The 18,361-nt window shown below is 56.4% G+C and overlaps 1 long non-coding RNA gene across 12 annotated transcripts; it reads left to right on the top strand.

Moving 5' to 3' along the window:
- The first annotated feature begins 293 nt into the window (after positions 1-293).
- LOC140645892 (uncharacterized) lies at positions 294-16,438 on the top strand. Of its 12 annotated transcripts, none has more exons than XR_012040094.1 (10): positions 294-526; positions 4,408-4,476; positions 5,827-5,905; positions 7,679-8,007; positions 9,379-9,469; positions 12,048-12,169; positions 13,348-13,446; positions 13,823-13,963; positions 14,999-15,195; positions 16,089-16,438. It is a non-coding gene; the product is annotated as an uncharacterized lncRNA (long non-coding RNA). The 12 variants fall into 12 exon arrangements; XR_012040095.1 differs by having other exon boundaries at positions 5,830-5,905; XR_012040098.1 differs by lacking the exons at positions 294-526; positions 4,408-4,476; positions 5,827-5,905 and adding exons at positions 6,723-6,873; positions 10,550-10,724; positions 11,367-11,440.
- Positions 16,439-18,361: the final 1,923 nt, after the last annotated feature.

Below are 18,361 nucleotides of genomic sequence, written 5' to 3' on the forward strand. Positions count from 1 at the left end.
AGGGTTGGGGTAATTGGCCCCCTGTTCCCGATGGGCTCCAGCTGTGGCCCGGGGCAGCACAGGTGGGACCCATGAGGTGAGGATGGGGCTGGGCCCAGGGTTTAAAAAGGGCTGGGGCTGGGCCAAGGGTTTAAAGGGCTGAGGAGGGGCTCGCCCTGCTGTGCCGAGGGGCTCTACCTGGGGAGGCGGCTGCCTAGGCATGCCTGCCTGCGGGAGCTGGCTGAGGAGTGAAAGGAAGGGGCTTCCCCAGGCAGCTGCCTCCAGCAAGGAGCAGCCGGTCCCTGCAGCCGGGAAGGATCCCTCCCAGCCGTCCCCGACAGAGCGCACCACCAGCGCGTGGTGCCGGGAGCTCGGTGCCCCCGTCGGCCGCACACGTGAGCCGCCGTGTCTCTGGGAAGCCTCTTGGGAGAGGAGCATCGGGGCACCTGGGCGGGCGAGGCAGCCGGCACTGTGGAGGAGGAAGGGGCAGGGGCCGAGAGAGAAGCCCCGGGGCGCTGAAGGTCTCCCGGCGGTGGCAGGAGCTGCGGTGAGTCGCGCATCCCTCGCGTGCCTCCGGGCCCCTCTCTGCCGTGCTTCTCCAGACCTCTGCCTGCCTCCTTGCCTGTACCTGCCTCTGTCTCCCTTTCAGGCTGTTTGGCTCCCCAAAGCTTTTTGCCCTTCTGCTAGCGCTGCCCTCCACACCGTCACCTTCTACGTTTCCTTTCTATGCCCCTCCCGTTCCAGCTCCCCACCTGCTATTATTTCACTCTTCCCGCACTGCCTTCTTCCGCATTGCTGGGGAAAATGGCATTTCGAGGCCTCCCTCTGCGCAGTGGCCTGTCTCTCTTTGCAGTGACTCCCTCTGCTCTGCACCCTGTCTACTTTTTTCTAGTAAACTGTCCCTATTTTTCATTTTTTTACTCTCATAATTCTTCTCTTTTTGAAATTTTGTTTCTAGGTGTACTCTTATCTTGTTTTCTGTCTCTCTTTTTTTTTTTTTTTTTAATTTTTTCCTGTATCCTGTTGCTTTTAAAATTTTCATTCTGTGTCTACTTTAGTCAAGATGTCTCTCCCCGTTTAATTGTTTCCTGTCTGTCCTGTACCCCGTTGCTTTTAAATTGTCTTTCCTCGTCTATCTTTATCCGGTTTGCTGTCCTCATTTTTTAATTTGTTCTAGTCTGTGCTGTGCCCAGTTGCCTTTAAATTTTTCTTTTTATGTCTCCATCTACTTGGGTTTTTTGCTTTTTTTTTTTTCCTCTCTTAATGTCTTTTGAATTGAAAAAGCTTTTGAATTTTTGTTTCTATGTTCACTTGTATGTATTTTTTCTGTCTCTTGTTTATTTTTTCCCTATCTGTGCTGTATATGGTGACCTGTAAAATTTTTTTCTGCCTACTTTTACCCAGATGTCTAACCCTATTTTTTTATTATTTCCAGGCTTTCCTGTGTCACGTTGCTTTTGAATTTTTTTCTATATCTCCTTGTATCCAGTTCACTGTCTTTATTTTCTCTTTCACGCTAGCCTGTGCCATAGCCTGTGTCCTGGTTTTGGCTGGGATAGAGTTAATTTTCTTCCAGGTAGCTGCTATAGTGCTGTGTTTTGGATTTTAGGATGAGAATAAGATTGATAACACGCTGATGTTTTGGCTGTTGCTAAGCGGTGTTTACACCAGTCAAGGACTTTTTCAGCTTCCCATGCTCTGGCAGGTGCACAAGAAATGGGAGGGGGCACAGCCAGGACAGTGGATCCAAACTGACCAAAGGGCTATTCCATACCATAGGATGTCGTGCCCGGTATAGAAACTGGGGGGAGTTGGCCGGGGGGTAGCGGTCGCTGCTCGGGGACTGGCTGGGCGTCGGTCGGCGGGTGGTGAGCGGTTGTATCTTTTTTTATTTTCCCTCCCTTGGGTTTTGTTCCTCTCGCTCTCTTTTGTGGTTTTCCTCCTCATTACAATTCATTATTATTATTCCTACTATTTTGTTCCGATTATTAAACTGTTCTTATCTCGACCCACCAGTTTTCTTGTGCTCTTCCAATTCTCTCCCCCATCCCACCGGGGCGGGAGTGAGCGAGCGGTTGCGTGGTGCTTAGCTGCCGGCTGGGGCTAAACCACGACACCCTGTCGCTTTTTAAATGTTGTTTCTGTGTCTTTGTTTATTTAGTTTGCTGTCCCTCTATTTTATTGTTTTCTTCCTTGAAGGCCTTTGTTTTTCAGTTTTTCTCTATGCCTGCTTTTATCTAGTTTGCTCTTCCTATTTTTAAATTTTTTCTCCTCTGCCTTGTACCCTTTTGCTTTTTCAGTGTTCTTTCTGTATTGACTTTTATCGAGCTGTCTGTCCCTGTGTTTTTAGTTCTCTCTGTCTTGTCACATACCCTGTTGCTGCTTAAATTTTCTTTCTGTCTTTTATTTTTTTCTCTTCTCTCCATTCATCCTGAGGCGTTAGAGGGTCTCCTCGGCATGCTGTTATTTCTGAAGCGTAACTTGTACCCCTCTGGCTTTGTAAGAACATCTCCTCCCTCTTCCTCAGAGCAGTCTCTTTGTCCTCTCCTCCATCTCGCTTGCCTCCAGTGGGTCGGCGTCTCCCTCGTCACCTCCGTACTCTGTTCAGATCCCCTCCCCAGTGCCTTTGTGCCCTCAAGCCGCCTTCTGTCTCTCTGGCCATCTCGGCACCCCTCTGTTTCTGTCGCGACGCTTCCTGCCAGCGCCCTTGTGGTCCATGGCCATCCTTTAGTTCTGCAGCGGGCTTTGTATCTTTCTTCTTCAGAGACAACGCTTCCTCAGGCTTCCGTTTTCCCTCAGAGCACTCTTGCCTTCCCTCCGCCATGTCGGATGCCTCTGTTCGGTCCCCGGTCCCCTGAGGACATCTCTACTCCGTTCAGATCCCCTCCCGAGGACCTCATTGTGTCAGCAATCCTTTGTTTGTCTCTTTGTCCACGTTTCCCCGGACCCGCGGAGGCGCCTCGTTCCTGTCATGACGCCGCCCGAGACTGTCCTCGTGCCCCACGGCACCCTTCCAGCTCTGCAGCCCTCTTTGTGTCTCTCTCTTATTCGGACAGAACCCCTCCTCAGGCTGTCGTTGTGCCCCACAGCTCCCTTACCTTATTCACTGCTGTCTAGGATGTCTCCGTTCGGTCGCTCATCCCCTGAGGACATCGCTGGGACACCCTCTTGAGTTTTGCATTGCCTGCCAGAGCTGCCTTCTGTCTGTCTGTCTGTCTGTCTCTCTCTCTCTCTCAGCAGCCGCCTTGTGCCGTCACCGTGCCTCCTGAGGCCGTCCTCGTGCCCCGCAGCCCTCTGTGGCTCTGTAGCACAATTTGCACCCTTCTTGCTCCCGAGAACCATTCCCGCTGACGTCTTTCATCTCCAGAGCACTCATGTTGTCCTCTCTGCTAGCTAGGACACCTCTGTTCAGTCCCTGGTCCCCTGAGGACATCCGTAGTCTGTTCAAATCCCCTCTGGACTTCTTCACCGTGTCCTCGAGCCTTCTTGTGTCTGTCCCTCTCAGAAGCCCTCTGCTACTGTCACGCTGCCTCCCGAGCAGCACGCTTTTAGCTCCGTAAGCCCCCTTTGGACTCGCTTTGTTGCCATCGCACCTCTCCTAAGATCTCTGTTCCCAAAAAAGAGTGTTCTTGTTCTTTTCTATGCCATCTAGGATGCCTGCCGAGCTCCAGGGATGAGGCCGCCGCTCGGCCTAGGTCCCACGACTCAGCCTAGGCCCCACAGCTCGGCCCTGCACCTCGGCCGCTCGGCCTCGGCCCTCACACACGCACGCACACAAAACCAGAGAACCTTTCACTCACAAAAATACCTAGGGATGGAGTTAATGAGAAGACAGGAGACTCTGCTGATCAGGCACAGGGCATGGCCAGACAATCCTACTGACCAGCAACCTATTTGCGTGCCACCAGCCCTTTTTATCCCCTTGTCCCTCTCTTTTTCCGATGCTTGTTCCTCCCCAAACTCCTCTGCTACCTCCCCTTCCCCACCTTTGGTTCCTCCAGTAAACAGACCATAGTACATCCTGTGCGGTCCCCACGTGCGTCCCACAGCCTTAGTCGGCAACCTTTCTCAGTCTGTATGGTGATCCGGAAAGCCGCTCCCGTCTACTCGTCGTGACAAGTGTCACCCCGTACCGTGGGGCTGGCGGCTCTGCCGGGACAGCTCTGGGAGGAGCCCGGGCAGGGAATCCGTTTCTCTGGCTGGGTCACTGGGGTGCCTTACCTGGCATAGCGCCTCTGTGTGACTTGGAGTTTATGGAGACAAGCTTTTTATCACATAACCTAGCAGGGAACCGCACTTAAAAGCTTTGGGAAAATGCTCTAAAACTAGAATTGTCCAATGACCTTAGGAGTTGGATTGGTTTGTAGGATAATCCTATCAGAGGCATCAACTTGAAGACGGCTGCTTGACCCATTTTGTTGATTTCAGGCGTGTTGTTTGAAGGAAGAATGTACAGAAAGGGCCGAGGAGGTGCGACAAGGAGACAGGAAAGAGCAAGTAAGTTTTGAGAGAGGGGAAGAACCTCAGCGCTGCGAGTGACTGAAGGTGCTAAGGGCGAAGAGATTTTTGGGTTAGGTATGCGCATACGAAGGTCTGGGTGGGAATAGCGCACAAACAGTAGTAAAATACGGTTAGGGAAGCCAAGATTGCTCCTCCTTCTGGGCCCGTGCACGCGCCCTTGCTCTTGCAGACGCAGACACGCTGGAGCTGCGGGGAGGCAGGCGCGCAAGCCCGCCTGGAAGCAGGCTTTGGGCACAGGGTCCCTCGGCTGAGGCGGTGCCAGTTAGTGGGGGGAGAGCCCTGTGTGTTGGGCAGGTGAGGGGCGAGTGAGGCCGGAGCACGGCAAGGGCTGGTCTGGGCTGTTTGGTCTGGGGCAAGGGTGGACAGAGGGGACAGAGAGGAGGATCTGAAGGAATACGGGTTGTGAGCTCTTCATTCCCAACGAGGTCGCTGAGGGGGCAACCACCTACGGTACCCAAGGTACGGGCGAAGGTCTGGGGCCAGCACAAACGGTGCTGAGAGAAGGAGTTTCCATAGGGTCTGGTGGTGGCTGCAGGCCGCTTCCCATCACAGAATCACAGAATCGTATAGGTTGGAAAAGACCTTTAAGATCATCGAGTCCAACCGTAAGCCTGACACTACCAAGACCACCACTACACCATGTCCCTAAGCAAACAGCGACACTGAGCCCCGTGGCATGCTGCGCAGCCCTTTTGGTGTGCACCAGTTTGTATTTGGCCGTGCCCTGGAGCCCTCTGAACTCCTGAATTCATATTTTAGGTTCCCCCCGAGTCCTTCTGTGTGTCCCAAGGCCCTGTGTTTGTCATACAGCGTGCCGCAATGCTTCCTGCTTAGCTTTCCTCCCATCCCAGAGTTTTGCCAGTGCTTTTTTGGTGTGCTCTAGGGTCAACTGTTTTCCTCTCTGTGGGGCCCAGGCCCCTCCCCCCCCCCTTCCTGTGCCCCCAGAGTCCTATGTTTTCCTTGTCACCTGCTGATGGCTTCCTCCCACCCCAGCATTGCACTCCAGGGCTCTCCCTTTGTTCTCATCCCCTTTTCTCTTCCTGTGCAGCCCAGGACTCTCCCTTTGGCTTTTGGCAAGCTGCCCTCAGGAGCTGGGGCACCCTCTGCTGTCCCAGCGACCACAGCTGTCCCCAGTGGGGCCGAGGGCAATAGCCTGTGTTCTCGGTGGGATGCAGCTCTGGGCCCAGGGCCTGGGGCTGACAAGCCTCTGGAGTGGCCAGCAGGGCTGATGGCTATGGTGCCCGTGTCCCCACACGGGCTGCAGCTGTGGGCCGGGGGCTGCTGAGCTGGGCTACTGCCATGAGGGTGGTGTTCACATCACCCCAGCAGGGTAGGTCCAGGACAACAACGCCAGTGCTGAGCAATACATGCTGGGACCGGGACTGAGGCTGCAAGCACAGAACAGGTGAATGGGGCCGGGGTGGGGGCGGTCCCTGCGACCGGGAACATCCCGGGAAGGTGACACAAAGGGGGAGGTGGGGCTGGGGCAACAGCGACCGGGTCCAGGAAGACCCGCACTAGGGCCAAGGAGCGGAGGGTGCGGCGCTGGGGTCGCGGGTGGCCCAGAAGCCGAGGGGATGGGGGAAAGCTGATGCACCGGGGCAGGGGGGAGGCCGCACAGGGACACGCGGGGCTGCCTGAGCGCTGGGGCTCACCGGGGGGTAGGGGTAGTGCTGGGGAAGCAGCTGGGTCGGGTCGGGGCCCTGCAAAAGGGTGGTCCCGACACAAAGGCCCCCGTCCCCGGGTGCGTGTCTGTGTGTGGGGGGGTTTCCAGGTCGTGCGGAGGGGTGCGGGGCAGCTGGGGAAGCATCGGACCCGAAGCGGAGCCGGTGGTGGTGCTGGGAATCCCGGCCCTGCGAGCCGGCCTCCGCAGGCGCAGCGGGGTCCCGCGGGTGCCGGTGAGGGGAGGAGGGCGTAGGGGACGGTGTCCCCATAGGGTTAAATGGCACAGAAGGCAGCAGCCCGCAGCATGCTGGGAGCTGTAGTCCTGGGGTAGCCAGCTTGTGGTCGGGCACGTTGTTCGCAGGGCATGCCGGGAGATGTAGTCTTTCGGCAGGGAGGTTCCAGCCAGCCCCGCTGGTGTGTGCAGCACGCCGGGGTGCGTCCTCGCCCCATGCTGGCCTCCGGGTACCTGCCGGGGCCGGCAGCCGTGGTGCGCGCGCGCGCGGGGGGGCGGGGGGGGGCGGTCGGGCGCGCGGCGGCGCCCGCGCTCACTGCTGCCCTCTGGCGGAGGAAACGCGGTACTGCAGGTCCGGCACCGCGCATGTGCGGTGGGGTGCCGCCGTGCTCACCGCGGCTGCCGTCCGCCGGTAACGGCAAGGCGGTGCCGCGGTGCCTGCGAAGCGCCGCCGCCGCGCTCGTTGCTGCCTCCCGGTAAGGAAACGCCGCCGCTGCCGCCGCCCCCCGTGCACGCTGCCGGCGGGCGCTCGGCGCGGAACTGCAGCGCCGGTGCCGCCCCTGGGTCCGCGCCGCCCGCCGGGTGCTCGCTGCTGCCGGTGCCGCGGCGCGGTACTGCAGCGCCGACACCGCACAAGGGCGCAGCGGCGCTGCCGCCTCCGCTGCTGCCGCGGCGGCACGGCCGCAGCGCGGTGCCGCCGCCCGGCGTTCGGGCGCCAGCCCTGGCCCCTCCGGCGCGCCGTCGGCGGCCGGCGCATGCGCGGTGCCCGGGAGCGGCATGGCGGCGCGCTGGGCGCGGGTCTCGGCGGCGGCGGGCGTCCTGGGGCAGCGGTAAGGCGAGCGAGCCCCTTTGGCGGGCGCGGGGGTGTCTTCTGCCCGCTGGCTGTGGGACGGGAAGCCTGAAAGTGCCCGCTGCGGCAGGCTGCCGGTGTGCCGGAGGCGAGCTGGGTCAGGGCAGCCCCAGGGAGTTGCCCGAGAGCTGAGAGAAGGGGAGAGGGGAAGAAGGCGGACACCCCCCCAGGCGCAGACGCCGGGCGGCTCCCCGCTTTCAGAGCTCCCCCTGAGCCTCCCCCGGCCCCGCTTGCCCCCCCACGCGCAGCTGCCCCCAGCTCCAGCCCCTCCCCTGAAGCCTGTCCTGTAGCCCCAGGTCGCTCCCAAGCCCCGTCGTGCCGGTGGCAAGCTGGCCTTCCGCGCGTCTCGAGAAGCCCCTGCGGAAGGAGAGGCTTCAGCCGGCGGCGATCTGCGGTAATAACGGTGTCTGCTTCTTCTTTCCCTCTCCCAGAGGCTGCGCTGAGGACACGGTCGTCCCTTCCTCCCCCGGGGCTGCCGGTGACGGCACCCGCCTCAGGCTTGCGTGGATTGTCTGTGCCTGGCCTGGCTCTCCTCGCGGCGTGGGGGCGAAAAGGGACGGGCGGAGCGCTTGCTGGCTGTGGACAGGAGCTGCTGCGGCTGAAGCTGGAGAAAGAAGCCAGAGAAGGGTAAAGAAGAAGAAATGGAAGGCCGTCTGGCGGCTGCCTCCCGCTGCAGGCAAGAGAGAGCCTGCCTCTCCGGGTGAGGAAGGATCCCTCCTCGTAGTCCGCGGCAGGCCAGGCCGCCAGCGTGCACCGCAGGGTCTGTATGCGTAAGCCAGCGCGTGGTCTTGCTCCCTGTCCCTGTCTGACAATCTGCGTCCTGCTCCTCGTCCTTCTTTTTCCCCTCTCTATCGTCCGCCATCCTTCTTCCTGTCTGTCTTTGTTCTCTTTCTATCCTTCTGCCCCAGCGCTTCTTTCTCCACCTCTCTCCTGCTCCCTGCCCTTTGCTTCCTCTCCCTGACCCTCTTCCCTGTCTCCGCTTTTTCCTTTCTCTCCTTCTCTGTCCTGCTCCCTGGCCCTTTTTTCCTCTGCCTCTGTCCTCTAGCCCATGGCTTGCTCTTTTTCCTTTTTCCTTCTTGGTCTCTTTGTACAAATCTGACCCTTTCTTGCTTTCCCAGTCCCTTTGTCCTGTTCCCTGTGGTTTTTCTCTCTCTGTCTGTATGTCCTGCGCCCTGTCGCCGTCACGTTCCTCTGTTCTTCTTCCTCTCCTTTGGCCTCTAGTTCTCTACCCCTCTGTCCTGCTCGCTGACCCTGCCTTTTCTTGCTCCATCTCTCTGCAGGGCTTCTCGTCCCTGTTGTGTTTGATTTCCTCTACGTCTCTGACCTTTTCTTTCGGCCTTTCATTCTCTGGCGGCACCTCAGTCTTCTCCCTTGTCTTCCTTTTCTCTTTCCAGTCCTCTGTCCTGCTCCCCATCCCTGTATGAAATAGGGGCGGGTGCAGGCTCTGTTCTCTTGGGACTGGCGGGGGAAAAAGCAGCCCCGGGCCGAGCGCTCTCCTGGGGTTCATCGGGGGGTTTTGGGGCCGAACCCGTGTGCGAGCCGGGGGGAGTAGGGGCAGCCCCATCTGGCTCTCAGGTTCTGCTTGTGGAGCTGGGCAGGCTCTGCCGCTCCCGGCGCAGGTCGGGCAGCGGCGGCCCGGGGGGCTCCTGCGGCGCCGGGCGGGTGCCGGTGGCCGGAGTGGCGGGGAAGGGCCGCGGCTGCGGCGGGCGGGGGTTCCTGGAGGCGGCTGGGCCCGGCTCCCCGCAGGGGTGCTTGGGGCTGCGGGGGTTTGGGGTGCGGGCCCGGCACCCCCAACCAGTGCCGGAGAAAGCGAGCCGGAAGCAGCCGTAATAAAGCGATGCCCTGCCTGTGCTGGTGCGGCCCTGCAGAGGCGTGGGGCCGGGCCCTCCGCAGTGCCCAAGCGCTCCCAAAAAGTGCACGTGTGGCCCTGGGGGTGCAGGGCTGTGGGGTGGCTCCGCTCCCCCCACCCCGCAGCATCACGCATGGGGACCGCAAAGGGGTCGGAAAGCAGAGAGGGTGAGCTGGTTTGGGGCCTGAAAATGGAGAGCAGGTCTTGTGTTCTCGGGGCTTGAAAAGAGGCTCAGGGGGCTGACTTTGGGGCTGAGAAACAGCTTGAGTCGTGCGTTTTCAGGACCTGCCAGAGGGGACCGAGCGGTACGTTTTTGGGCTGAGGAGCAGAGGTGAAGTGCTGCATTTTTGGGACTCGAGAACAGGCTGAGCAGGTGGGTTTGTGGGCTCAGAAATGGGAGCTGGTTTGGGGGCCCAAAGCAGAAGCCAGTTTGGCTGTTTGCGCAGGGCGGGGGGAGGGCGTTGGGGGCTGCGGGGGAAAGCAGAGGGTGGGCAGGGTGCACGGACCCTCCCTGGAGGGTGGGGGTCTGGTCACGTCGGAGCCCAGAGTTCGGGAGGCCGGCGTGCCCCGGGCCAGCCTCTCGGTCTGAGGTGGTCTCTGGGGGGGGAAGGGTGCTTTTCAGAGCCCGCACGCCCTCTTGGAGCCCAGCTCTTCTTTGTCCGCTGCTGAGAATAGTTCTTAACTACTTAATCGTACAAACTGATGAATCGGTATTTCCACAGCGTCCAGCTGTGATGTTTAATAGTCATATTTTCAAGTTCTGACAGCGACCGCTTTCCGAGCTTGTCCAAAGCCCAGACTGTGGCAAATAGCTGGAGCTCGTAAGGAGAAGGAGCTGAAATCCAGCGGAGCTTCGGTGCGGAGCTGGAGCTTCGGTTAGCCAGAGCTGTAGCGAGGAGGAGCTGGAAGGAGATGGGGTGTCCGCTGTCTGGAGCGTGCGTTAGCCAGAGGCAACGTTAGCTGAGCAGGGGCGGCCATGAGCCGGAGCGTCTATTCGCTGGAGCATCCGTCGGCCGGACTGCGCTCCCAGCGGGGCTGCAGAGCGGCCGGGCGCAGGCCGGGCTGTCCCCAGCCAGCGTCTCTGAGCAGCAGGGAGGCGAGCGGTCCTTCTGCCAGCGGGGAGCCTGGCCTCTTCCCTCGGGGATTAAATCCACGCCCTGCGCCCCTCCCTGCGTGGAGGGTGTCTCCCGGTCCCGTTCCTGGGGGTGGGGGCGAGGTGGGGGTGCCCCGGCTCTCCTGGGGCAGCCCCGCTGCGAGGGGGCGCGGGCGAGGCGGCAGCGGGAGGCAGCGGTGTCTCCCCGGTACCTGGCAAAGGGGAGAGGGGCCGGTCGGTTGGAGCTGCCGGGGTGCACGGCCTGGCCCCGCAGGGCCCCTCTGGCAGAACCCTCCCCTGTGTTTTCCCCGTCGGCTGGGTGTGACAAACAGGATCATTTTTTGCCTCCTCTTTTCCCAGTGTCACCTTCGGCGTCACGTGAAGAAAATCCCGCGTGGTCGGTCCCGCTTGCCGCTCAGGGAATCGCGCGTATGGGGCCGGGGGAGCGGGGAGAAACCTTTGCGAGTTCAGGGACGCTACAGATGCTCCACCTGAAACCCAGAGAAAAGGCAAATCTGCTGCCAGTGCAGAAAAGGTGATGAAGACCTGCGGGTAACAGAGCGTGCCTCGTTCCTGGATTGGTCCCTTGGCAGTTCCGAAGGTTTTCCTTTCGGGTAAAAGAACGAACTTTCATCTCGGATAAATGAAGAGCTGCCTGTTACCTTCTTCAGGGTCAAGTGTTTCTCTTCTGTTTGTTCAGACTGACTTTATGGGCAAGTTGGCAAGAGCCTTTTCTTTTTATATGCACAACTACCCTGTTAGTGAACTATGGTGTCAGTAGAGTTAATTTTGGAGCACCTAGATGCCAGTAGAAATAGAATGAGTGAAATGTGATGGAAACTGACATTTCAGCTTGATTTTTATTCCTTTTTTTTTTTTTTTTTCATTAGAGCGTTGATGGCATGCTGTGCTGTGGGTCAATCCGCATTCTCTTCCGTGGAGCCTTCAGTCTAGGAGTTTTATGTAAAAAAAGTTTGTCCTTCCAAAAAAGGACTAGTCATTCCTAGGCTTGAGGTGTAGACTTGGAGGGTCTCTGAAGTCCGTGATCAGGATTACAGCGTTGCTGCTCTTTGTCTTCGCTTTCGTTAATTTCCCCACTGCTCGGTGGTGGTTGGGAGCCCTGAGTTGTCTTTTTTTTTTTTTTTTTCCGTCTCTAACACATTTTTTTTCCCCCAAGGAGACGCTGCGTTTAAAAGGGAATGAGTGTCCTGGTTTCGTCTGGGATAGAGCTAATTTTCTTCCTAGTAGCTGGTATAGTGCTGTGTTTTGGATTTTAGGATGAGAATAATGTTGATAACACAGTGATGTTCTAGTTGTTGCTAAGAAATGCTTCCACTGGTCAAGGAGTTTTGAGCTTCCCGTGCTCTGCCGGGCGCACGAGAAACTGGGAGGGGACACGGCCAAAAGAGTTGATGGAAGCTGGCCAAAGGGCTATTCCGTGCCATCTGGCGTCATGCCCAGTATGGAGACTGGGGGGAGTTGGCCGGGGGATAGGGATCGCTGCTGGGGGAGTGGCTGGGCATCGGTCGGCGGGTGGTGAGGGCTTGCATCCCTTGTTTTTTCCTGGGTTTTGTTCCTCTCTTGCTCTCTTGTTGTTTTCCTTCTCATGATAATTCATTCTTCTTCTTGTTTTGTTCCGATGATTAACCTCTTCTTATCTGAGGCCACGAGTTTTCTGACTTTTGCTCCTTGGCTTCTTTCCCCCATCCCCCTGGGGGGGGGAGGGTGAGCCAGCTGCTGGGTGGCACTTAATTGCCGACTGGGGCTAAACCACAACAGTTAGTTTCCTCCCAAACGTGTCAGTCAATGCACTCGAGTGATGATTATTAAACCCACCAAAACGGCACCTGTCTTACAGATCTGGACTCCTTCTGAACACGTATCCATCGCACGCAAATGTCATTGGGCTACAGATCATCTGCACTTCACGCTTTGACAAGACGGCGTGCTGAGACAGGGATGAGCTCTGAAAGAAAAAAGGTACAAGGTCACGGGGTTTTTGGTCTTTTTTTTTGGGGGGGGCGCGTGTGTGTGGTTTAAAAAGAAGAGTGCGACGCTGAGTGGCGGCAGCCTGCAGAGCTCTCTTGCTGCCTGAGCTCTCCTTTTCTTCTCTTTCACTCCTCTTTCATGACTGTAATTGGAATTTGGACAATGGTAGAAGAGCAGGTAAGTTACTTGCCTGTGTAGATGTGCTGGTAATCCCAGGAAGGTCAATGCTTGAAGCCGTAGTGAATAACTTGGCCGCAAGTAGAATTTCCGAAGGAAGAAAAACAACGGGAAGCAAATAGCAAGTTACCAAGCGATTTGCGTGGGTCCACCACATGGCAGTTTTATTGCCAAACGCTGCTGGGCAGTATGCTCCAAGTGGCTCTTTTTTTGGTAAACGTGAGTTTTCAGGAAGTTCAGGGTTGTGCGTGGCAAAACGTGTCCCTCTGTTTATGTATGCCGCTACGGAAACGTCCAGCGGCGGGGCTGTTGTTCCCTGCTCTCGATACTGCCACGGTAGTGCTGCGGTATTTAGACCCAACAGAGGGCTTTAGGAAAGGAAGGAGAATGCCTGTTTTCTGTGAGGGCTACGAATGCTGACCCTTTTCTCTGCCGCTTTCCCGTGCGTGCGATGAAGCGGTTTTATTTTTCTCCCTTGTTCCTGGTCTAAATAGTTCTGAAGCTGTCGCTGCTGTGGGATTGCAAGTGGTGTTTCAAGGTTTTTGTGGGGTTCTAGTTACGGATCGCTTCTCCTGTGGCGAAGTGTCAAGATACGGTTTTCAGTGTAAAGCTTCAGAAACTGCATCCGCTGAAATCAGCGTAGGTGAAAGTGATGTTGCGTGTGCAGCTGTGCTCGCAGGGGTGCTCGGCGGCTCCTCCTCAAAACAGCGAGGGGCGTGTGGCCATCCGGAGGGTTGCGCTCTGGGTCTGAGGGCGTGCCGTCTTCTTGCTGCGCTTTTTGCTGCGCAAACCAAAGCTGCCCGTGAGTCAAAAAAAGGCACGGTTGTCTAAAAAGTGCCCAAGCTCTAGCGGCCTGTATCGTCAACTGTACCAAAGATGATTCAAAACACTTTTTCCTCTGCTCAGTTGTAGTCTTCACCAAGCTTCACCAAAAAAGGAAGCTTTAGATTCCTACCCAGCTTTATGCTAAAGGTTTTTTTTTCCTCTCTCAGCAGAATGTCAGCCGCCACCATTTCGCCGTGGTCGCCCTTTCTTCTGCCAGGAAAGTGCAAGACGGACGGAAAGGATCCGTAGTGGTCTGCAAGTCCACGGTACGTCTACGATGTGTGCCTGCGTTTTTCCTAAGGTACTCGTAGCGGGGACTTGAAAGTTAAGGTGAAGAATGTGCCAACTCTCCTTCTGTAGTTTTTCTGTGAAGTATTTCAACACAAATACTACAGATAGAAAAAGGCGTGTTCTGGAGCGTGCCTACGCAAAGCTGACTTCCCTCCGTTTCTTTTCTCTTCCCGAAAGCGTAATCTTCTGTTTCTGTGCGCTTCCTATGAAATGATACTGTGAAAATAATTTTGTACTAAAAGAGGAAAGAAACTGTTGGGAAGAGTTCAGGTGTTCAGAAGAAAGAGCCTTTGTTTTCCTGGGAAAAGCTTTCTGCTTTTTCAGTCAGTAAGGTTTTAAAATATCTTGTAGGAGTACTTGAAAAGCCTTACTGCGATCCTAGCATCCGTACGAAAAGCCGTCAAGGTCAAAGAAGAGACGTGGCCAAAACGGGACAAATGGGCGTCGCTTCCGCGTGTTTTCCAGGCTTTCCCAAGAAGCGTTAGCAGCCTTGTAAGTACCGCCAGTGAGTCCTGATGTGGTTTTGGTGAGTTACTGCTTCGAGAAGGTCCTTTTTCCTGAAGCTACGGTGTGTAATTTTTGACTTCAGTTGGAAAGAGATTTTCCCGACTGGCAATCCTTCTCATTCAAAGAAGTTGCATTTGACGAACTTCCCATCGGAGCGGCTGGACGTGCCAGTAGAAGTCATCAGCAGCAAGACTTTTCACTCTCTTTAAAAACACCCAGAAAAGTCAATTTCCTTCCAAGGACCCAAGCCCAGCACGTCTTCCAAAAGTTGATGGCATCGCTGGTTTTTGGTTGTCGGTTGCAACAGCCGAGATATGATCGAAAGGCGTTCCTCTGCATGCTTCGGTACAGCCAAAAGCATTAGCAAATCTGCCGGTCCCTTTTGGTAGCCTGATGTATTGCAGCACTGGGGATTTGATTTCTGCGCCCCCCTCCCCCCAGTGAAACCGTCTGGGGGATCTCTTATCTCACTGACTTTTCTATCAAACTGGAACTTTAAACAGAAGTTAAAATGGTGTCATTGACAAAGCGACTGGCACTGTTGAAACTGTAACTGCCCAATAGCTGTGGCATGCAACTTAGGAGGTGTGTTTCAGCAGTGAGGTATTTGTTCTCCATGTTTCAAGAGAGAGGCAACTGAACGTTACGGGGTTTTCCCCAGTATTTTGACGGCGTGCTCTGCAGTGCTTTATTTCTGCCTCTCTTTCCATGGCGCGTTTCCCTGGCGCTTCAGTAACGTCTCTCTTGGGCAGCGCAGCTGGGCAGATGTCACTAGGAGGGACATAGCGCACAACCCCCCCCAGTCACGTTATAACCGTGCATTTTGGAGAGAGATGGTTTAACGGTATCCCAGCTGTGCAAGTTAAATGAATGCAAAAGGAAACTCAAATGCTTTTCTAGTGTGAGTCTTGTTGTTGGATGTCTATAAACATACGGCCACCTTTTTAGCGTAGAGTGAATTACTGAGATGTGTTCTTTATTTTCCATGTTACTCTCTAAAGGTTTACACTTCCCTTTCAGCTTTCTTGACCGAGCGAGCAAGACGTGCAGCAGCAGCAGCAGCCGCGAGGGCCGTAGCCGTTGTGGTGGATCCGTAAGCGTAGATTCTGATGACGGTCCGGCCTTGTCCTGCAGCCTCACCGGGCTGTCTCCCTGCAGCAGTGCTGGAAGGAAGCGACGAGGCGTTTTCCAAGAGCAGCAAGAGCGTTCACTTTTAGGTGAAGAAGGTGTTGAAAATCCTACCGCTTGGTCTCAATAGGGATTTGAAGCGTTGCAGTCCGTGTAGCTGTTAAAGCGTGCGCTGTATCTGGAGCGGACCCGTTTCCCTAGAATCCTGCTTTAGCTCAGCTCCTCTCCTATCCCTTATTCCGACTGAATCCCTGTACTTTCTGCTGTGCTGTTTTTTTCATGTGCTGAAAGGGAATGTGGGGTTTTTGTTTTTCAGCGGTCTTGCTGTAAGCGTCTGGTGGTGCTCCCTAGATCCCCCCGGCCAGGTTTCCCTGCGGGTCGTGAAGCATGGTGAGGGTCAGGGGCCAGCCCTGTGGCTGGAGGCTCCTGGCTCTGTGTGCGGTGGGTGCCCCGCAGGTGGTGGGGAGAGCCCGGGGCCGAGAGGGACCGGGGCCGTTTGTTGCCCTGGGGAGCCCGTCGCAGCGCGGGAAGGGAGGGGAAGGTGGCGGAGCAGAGGCCGAGCGAGAGACGTGGCACCGTCCTCGGGCACGCTCCCCTATGGCGTGGGGCGGCTGCCAGGCTGCGGGACAGGGGCTGGGGGGGCTGCCCCCCCCTTTATTTTTCTAGCGGAGCTCCCCTTTTTTGGTGGGGCATGTACATATGTAAATGGCCTGATGAAAGTAAGTGTAACCAGATGTAACCAAAATTGTTAGTTTGTTCTTTTGTAACTCAGCAACATAGAGATAGGAGCAGGTTAGACAATGCTTTAATATTGTGTTTGTACACCTATGGCTATGGCTATGCTACTATGCCCAAAGACAATTGGACAAGGAGTAGTACGGTCATGCTGCTACGTTCCCAGTACAGCCCCAGCCCATCTTGACAAAGAGTCAAGGGTGGTTAGAATAATTGGTTTGTGCTAAGGGTGCCAAATCATTGTTAGGAACCATGCACCATGAAGAAGGGGAGCAAGTTACATAAGCAAGGTGGGATTGCGCGTGTCCAGAAGAAGGGGTCGACTAAAGGACACACCTGTACGGCCACCAAGGACCACCAGAGACCCCCACGGAAGCCCCTCGGAGCTCAAGGACGCATGCGTAATGACCACGCAAGTATGATAATTAGTTCCGGGAAATAGAATGAATATGCATTATCATTCCAGGAAACTTGATGCATATGTATGTAACTGGACAATATAAGTTTCGGCTGATGTAACCTGCGGTATGCACGCTAGGTGGAGCGATCCCCCGTGCATCCGGTGCCGTAGTAAAGAATGCCTGCTTCTTAATACTACATTGGTGTTAAGGAGTTTGATTCCCGATTTCGGTGACATAAGGAGGTGGCAGTTGGGGCAGTTTCCCTTGTTTTGTTTGTCTTTTGGGTGTGACGAAGAAGAGGGGAGGCTGGGGAGTGATGATGTCTGTTGGGGCACCCCAGTGTCACTGGGGGGGACGATGGTGATGTGGCAGAGGAGCAGGTTGAGTGGGGGGAGGGGGGGGTCACGGGACAGTTCACCCCCCGAAAGGGGGTGACAGCCCCCAAATGCCTGAGAATTGGTGGGGGAGGGATTAAATAATGAAAACCTGTAAATAGGGGTGTGAGGCATTGAAGCAGAGAAAAATCTCTCATTTTTATGTATATTGAAAAATTTTATTTATATATACGTAAAAAGATTTGACAAGAAACCCCTCTGTCTACTCTATTCGATAAAGGATGGTAGAATATGAAAAAAAATCTAAATCGAGATATATAGGGTGATAAAATAGAAAAAGAACTCATATATATGACTAAAAAAAGGAGTTTAAAAGTGCATAAAAAGAGGATGTATACGAAGAAATTTTAAATGGCAACAAGGCAGAGCGAGCTCTCCCCAGCTGCAGTACCGACTTCTGTCCACACAGAGGCAGCAGCGAGCAGAAAAAAAAAACAAAAACAAACCAAAACCCCCCAAAACCCCAAACAACCGCTATCGCGCATGCGCGGCTCCCCAGCTGCAGTACCGACGTTGTTCCCCTGGGCGGCAGTAGAGAGCACGGGAAAATGCGCCACCGCGCATGCGCCGGGCCGCACCAGCAGTACCGACGCTTGTCCACGGGGCGGCAGGAGCGAGCACAACGAAAAAGCGGCACCGCGCATGCGTGGCTCCTAGGCTGCAGTACCGACTTTTGGTCACCGGGCGGCAGCAGCGAGCACAAAACGAATGCTTCAGCGCGCATGCGCGTCTCCTCAGCCGCAGTACCGACTGTTGTCCACAGGGTGGCAGCAGCGAGGTCGGGCGAAGGCGCCACCGCGCATGCGCGGCTGCCCAGCTTGCAGTACCGAGTTTTGTCCACAGGGCGGCAGCGGCGAGCACCCGAAAAATGCAGCACCGCGCATGCGCAGCTCCACAGCTGCAGTACCGAGTTTTGGTCACCGGGCGGCAGCAGCGAGCACAACACAAATGCGCCAATGCGCATGCGCGGCGCCCGGGCTGCAGTACCGACATTTGTCCACCGGGATGCAGCAGCGAGCCAAAAAGACCCACCGCGCATGCGCAGATCCCCATCTGCAGTACCGACCCTGTTCCCCTGAGCGACAGCAGCGATCACTTTAAAATGCGCCACTGCGCAAGCGCGGCTCCCCACCCGCAGTACCGACTTTTGTCCACCGGGCGGCAGCAGAGAGCACTCGACAGTCCGTCACTGCGCATGCGCGGCTCCCCAGCTGCAGTACCGATTATTGTCCACACGGCGGCAGCAGCGAGCCCGGAAAAATGCACCAACGCGCATGCGCGGCTCCCCAGCTACAGTACCGACCCTGGTCCACCGGGCGGCAGCAGCGAGCACTCGAAAGTCCGCCGCTGCGCATGCGCGGCACCCCACCTGCAGTACCGATCTCTGTCCACATGGCGGCAGCAGCGAGCACGGAAAAAAAATTGCGCCAGCGCGCATGCGCGACTCCCTGGCTGCAGTACCGACTTTTGTCCAGCGGGCGGCAGCAGCGAGCTGGGGGGGGAAAGTGCGCCAAGGCGCATGCGCGGCTCCCCAGCTGCACTACTGCATTTTGTCCACACGGCGGCAGCAGCGAGCACGAAAAAAAATTGCACCACTGCGCATGCGCGGCTCCCCAGCTGCAGTACTGCATCTTGTCCACACGGCGGCAGCAGAGAGCACTCGAAAGTCCGTCACTGCGCATGCGCGCCTCCCCAGCTGCAGTACCGACTTTTGTCCACACGGT

Source organism: Ciconia boyciana, unplaced genomic scaffold (genome assembly GCF_034638445.1).
Source record: "Ciconia boyciana unplaced genomic scaffold, ASM3463844v1 HiC_scaffold_40, whole genome shotgun sequence".
NCBI lineage: Eukaryota > Metazoa > Chordata > Aves > Ciconiiformes > Ciconiidae > Ciconia > Ciconia boyciana.